We start from the raw sequence: 6000 nt of genomic DNA on the forward strand, positions 1-6000 counted from the left end.
GCATCCTTAAAGCAACTTCCTAAATATAGTATTAGGTTCCTAAACTACTCTTACATTTACTTGTTACTAGTTCAATCTTTCACTGGAGTAGTCCACCAGCAAGCCATTCACAACCTATATTTTGAGCTTTCTAATTATGTTCTTTAAATCGAATGCTCTTTCATAACTATTTCTATAATCTACATACTAGTCTCTATCTTTTGACAATCTATAAATTATACAATAAAATGTTTTTTCTTCATTTGTCTATCTATATCTATATCTATATCTATATCTATATCTATATCTATATCTATATCTATCTATCTATCTATCTATCTATCCATCCATTCAGACTCTTCTAGTTGAAATGGAAAGAACACTGAACCTGGAGTAAAAACATCTGAGTATAGAAATTACCTCTATTATTATATATTTATGTGACCTTGGGAAATAACTTGAATGCTTCAATGCCTTCATTTCAGTTTCCTCATCTCCAAAATAAGAATATGAACATGTACTTAGCTCATAGAATTGTTATGAAATTAAATTAGATAATATAAGTGAAAGTTCCAGGCATTGGGTGCTCCATAAATATCTGTTGCCATTCAGTTGTGAGCTCTCATTGCCCTTGATGTTCCTTCCAAAATGTTTAGAGCCATTATGATGTTAAAGTACTTACTCAGACAAGGCTGAACTGAGCTATAAATTCACTGAGGCGTTCATATTTTCTCAAGGAACAAATCCAAAACTCTTCTTCAAAACTGTAACTATCCAAGGGTATAATAACTGCTTAGGATAATGGTGAAAGTTAGACAAAATTTCTCCAAAGGACAATTGTATTCTTACAAGGTAAAGACAAAAGGAAAGGTGCTCCCTTGAAAGCTATCCATCTATCTGTTCTTGATTCACCAGCTCTTTCACTTCTTTCCCTATCACACTCTCCCTCTTCTCCTTTTTACCCTTGTTCTCCACTCACATTTTTTCTGTATCTACAGCCCCTAGATTCCCACATAGAACCCTATGTATTTCAAAATCCCAGGTCTCAGCAAATACTACAGCCAGTCCCATAGCCCCTTTCTACTCCAGGGTCAGTCCATCAATGGCCAGCATTATCATCACCCTGAAGGTTGTTGGATGTGCAGTCTCAGACCTCACCCCAGATGTATAGACACAGATCTGCATCTTAACAATATTGCCAGCTGATTCTTATGTACATTAAAGTTTGAGAAGCACTGGTATAGCCAATAGTTCTCAACTCTGCCTGTACATTAGAACTACTTACAGAATTTTAAGAAATTTATGTGTCCAATCCTTGCCTTCATAAAAGATTCTGATCTAATTGGTGTGAGGTAGTGCCTGAGCATTACTATTTTTAAGAAGCTCCCAGATGATTCTAATGTGCTGCCTTGATTGAGAGTCTTTTCCCATCCCAGTCAGGTTTTAATACAGTAATACTTTTAAAACTTCAGCTCCTTGATCAGTATTTACATATTTAAATCGCTTTAGCTATCCATTTAGCAACACTGAAAAAGCTGTGCAATGAGACATACTCAAAAACACCGTGTTGTTTCTTGCAACACCTTGTGAATATATGATGATCTTAAAATTTAAAAATTTAAATTAAAAAAATTTGAAATACACGTAGACACACACATTTTGTTTTATGAGCTTATGTAACAAAAATTGGCTTAAGCTCAGTCTACATATCTCCTGCTGACATTTATAAAAAATAAATAAAGTTGCATTATAGGACACAGAGGCTTCCAAATGGAAAGTAAAAGCTGCTATACTCCAACCAATCTATCTTCCCAAAGGTAATAACGATTAGTATTTACTTTTACCTGCTAGAAAAACATTTTTATACCACTCAGATAGATTCACTTTTATTCTCACAGACCAGAATCACACTATATATTGTGCCCTTTTCATTTAATGTATCTTAGAAATCCTTCCTTTTGGTGTATACCTTATTTTTTTCAATAGCATACTTTTCAGTTCTGTGTTTTGATTGAGGTCCTGGTTGTATCGAGTTCTTTTTTGATTCCTTTATGTTTCTATGAGGTTTGATAATTTTTCTATATCACACTTAATTAAATGAATATCCTTATACACATATCTTGGCACAATTTGGTAAAAATACCTATGAGGTATATTTTAGTGCTATAATTCCTGGAACAAAAAGTATAGGCAGTTTTAATTTATATGTGTTACCAAATTGACACTAATGAGGTATATGTCAACTGTCTCTCAGCACCAGTATTTGCTTCTGCATAATTTTGTCCTCACCAGCTCAAGATATTATCAAACCTTGTAATTTTTGTCAAAATGATATATAAAAATGAGCTTTTATAGTTGTTTAATGTTGCATTTCTTTTTATATGAAAAGGTCAAACATCTTTTCAGATGTTTATTGGTTGTCTTCTCTTTTTTTAACTATATCTCTTTCTGACTTTTATGTTCAACCCAGACCAATTAAGTTCAGAAATCAGATGTTTAGGAGCAATGTTTCTTTTCTTTCGCTGCTGTATTGGGAAAAAAACACTGAAAAGAATAAGAACAGAGAAAGGAGCCATTAGCTGGTATCATCCTAACCTGAACAGAAGAATATAAAGGATTCTATGGCTCACAGAGGTACTTCTTTCAGATTTCTGATAAATGCTTAATTATGAGCAGAGTCAGAAACAGAAATTAGAGAAAGTCCGCTAGGGAAGGAAGGCCCTCTTTGGGCCATTGGTCTTTGAGCGAAAGATTTAGCATCCAGTCCTATACCACACTAGATATCAGATAGCCTTCCATAAAAATAGGGGTCATCCTGCCTGAGAAAATGTTAAGCATGCCTAAGAAAAAGCTTGGGGATGGAGAAGGCCTAGTTAGAGGTTGAAATTCCCAAGGCAAAGCCAAAGACATACAACTAGTGCCAAAACTCACTCACATAGGTCTACACTGGGAATCTTCTTTGTTCTTTTTTATCAGTGGTTGTAAAATGGCTGTCTTCATCTCTAACAGTCTGTCCGAGAAGAGGCAGGGTGACTCTTTTTAAAGTATTTCCATTCCTTCCCCCATTCAGAATAATTATCAGATATTAAAAGGACTTTTCAAAGAATTTTAAGGACTTACTAAAAAGAAGGTAAGCAGAAGTCTCAATTTAAACCTAAATACTATACTTTATTAAAAGTATATATGCCCAGAGAAATAATTAGAAAAATAGAAAAAGCCAGGTACACACAGGTTGGCTTAATAACAAAGCCAGAGTTATTGAAGAGGCAGAGATTTCAAATATAACACGTTGCCCATTCTAAATGTATTTTCTAGCCCAGTTCCTACTCCACATACATCTAAATCTCATTAGAGAGTAATAAACAAACGATGAAAGAGCTAGTTTATAAAAATCCCTGTAAATGGCTATGACATATGTAGCACTACTTTATGGACCTGAAAATGTGACTTTATTAAAGGAAAGAGAGATTTACTTCTGAAAGGAGAACTTCCTCACTTACTTTCTTCTTTTTCTTTTGTTTTTTTTTTTTTTTTTTTTTTTTTTGGCTGCAGAGTACATAAAGCTGCTTCATCACCCTGACCTCACCACAGTAATAGAGGCACCCAAGAAAGTCCTACCGTGCAGAAGGCATGAGGCAGTGATTACAGTGTCCCTCCAGAAGAGGTGACATATTGTGGAAGTGACTTCATGTCCAGAAAAACATAGACAAAAATAAATAAATAAATAAATAAATAAATAAATAAATAAGGTAGTAGCCAGAATTAATATGGCACCTGAGGGGAGGCTGCTCATTTCTATAGGAGGGAGACGCAAGACAAGACAGTATGGCTTAGTGGGCAGAGGTGGGAGCACTGGAGTCTAAGCAAGCAAGGGAGTAAGGAAGACGCCATGTGACAACAGGCCAGATTTGGAATAAGAACACCTGATATATATCCAGAAGGCTACAGAAATGATGATGAAGCAAATAGAATGTGGGATTCTGCACTGGAAGGTGGAACATGAATCAATGAAATAAAACCCATTATTTATTACCATATTCCCAGAGTGTGCTAAGGAAATACATGTACATGGATATATTTATTTATAGACCAGAATGTGGAACAATATTTTAAAAAATATGGCTCGTGTGATAAAATACCATGCAGCCATTTTAAATGTTTTAAAATAAATATTTAAAGAGTTTGGGATAAAGTTATACCATAAGATGGAAAAAAAGAATATTAACTTGTATACAGAATATGGTCCAAATAGTTATTAAAGAAATATATAGGTAGAGACATAGAAAAGGTAGCAAAATATTAATGCTTATATTTTGTCATAGTAGAATGATGTTGTTTGCTATTGTGTTTACCATTTTAAAATAATATAATTAGGGGCACCTGGGTGGCTCAGTTGGTTAAGTGTCCAACTTTGGCTCAAGTCATGATCTCCCAGTTTGTGAGTTCAAGCCCCACATCAGGCTCTGTGCTGACAGCTTGGGGTCTGGAGCCTGCTTCAGATTCTGTGTCTCCCTCTCTCTGTGCCCCTTCCCTGCTCATACTGTCTCTCTCTCAAAAATAAATAAACATTAAAAATTTTAAAAATAATAATATAATGACACTAAAAGGCTAAATGTAAAAATCTGGACAGACAGGTATAAACAGTGTTGTGATTAAAAATATTCTCATTCACATGCCTTTTTGTGTATTGGTCTCATAATTACTTTATGTAAAATGATACAAAGTTGTAGCAAAAAAAAACAGCTGCAAAGCTATATAATATACACTTTAAAAAGAGACTTGAATGTTTATCAGAAAACTGTTAATTAAGCTTATCTCCAGATGAAAGTATTACAGGCATTAAAATTTTTTTTTCATTTTCTTTCCTCCTTTTTTTTCTCTTCCTCTTCCTCCTCCTTTTCCACTTACCCTTCCTCCTCCCCCTCCTTCTCCTCTTTTCTCTTTCTCCTTTTTTCTTGTCTTCCAATTAATCAGGAAAATACATGTTATTAATCTCTTCAAATGTGTCTACATTTTTACTCCATGGATACTTTTCTGCCTAGTGTCTTTTGTGGCATTGTGGGAAGCAAAAGTACCATATTTTTGAAAGCAAGTTTGAGTCTTATCCATTCCATAAAGATTCCCAGGTGACTATTCTTTCCACCACCTCACACAACACCCCTGGAAGGATTTTATATGTAGAACATGAGGTGTATCCTACACTGACACTAGAATATAAACCCTAAGAAGGCAGAGTCCTTCACTCAATGTTCTCAGTTGATGGAATATATAGCTGTCTAATAAATATAACTGGGGCAATTAATATTGTTGGATGCTTAATAGATATTGTTAACCCCAGGCTAACCATCTTAATACCAGATTATTTAAAACATTAACTAAGAAACAATTATATATTTTTCCTTCCATTGATTCAAGTTTAGTATTTTTCAAACATTTATCGGGTCCTCCTTTAATTAAGAAAATATTAAGAGACAATAAACAAAACTTGTGCCTACCAAATTCCAAGGACTCCTTCTCCATAGTTCTTGCCACTCTTGTGCCTCAGAGGACAGAGGAGTATTTCTGGATTCCAAGATCAGTCACATCCACCTTAGTTTTCTTTCCAAATCCTGCATGCTTACAGGGAATGAGTATTTTATTCAAACATCTTGCAGTGAAGTATTTTCGCAGATCAAATATTGATATTTTGTGTGCATTTATTTACTCACAGTTAACTCATATTAAATCTGAAAGTCTCGCTTATTGTCTTACTATCTTTCATCTCAATTCCCATCTCTCTCATTGTTAGCCAAAATTGCCATAATATTTTCTCAGACCTCAACCGCATTACCACACCTTTAATCATGCATCATAATGAGATCAGGATGGCAAAAGGGGTTTTCAAATATGCAAATCTGGTCTCTTCATTTTGATCCCTTAAAATCATTCAGTATTTTGTTCACAAAATAAAATTTAAATTTCTTATTTTATCAAACAAAACTTATTTTATCAAACAAGACTTATTTTATCAAGCAAGACTTT

At 34.2% G+C, this 6000-nt stretch overlaps 1 long non-coding RNA gene across 1 annotated transcript in view; it reads right to left on the reverse strand.

Moving 5' to 3' along the window:
* Positions 1-5600, reverse strand: part of LOC128778622 (uncharacterized) — a 257752-nt gene extending 252152 nt beyond the window's left edge. The window contains exon 1 of the long non-coding RNA XR_008424287.1: positions 5475-5600. This is a non-coding gene — a long non-coding RNA (uncharacterized LOC128778622). The remainder of the gene's footprint in view (positions 1-5474) is intronic.
* Positions 5601-6000: the final 400 nt, after the last annotated feature.

This window comes from Panthera pardus, unplaced genomic scaffold (genome assembly GCF_024362965.1).
Source record: "Panthera pardus isolate Hobbes unplaced genomic scaffold, ASM2436296v1 HiC_scaffold_20, whole genome shotgun sequence".
NCBI classification, from domain to species: Eukaryota; Metazoa; Chordata; class Mammalia; order Carnivora; family Felidae; genus Panthera; species Panthera pardus.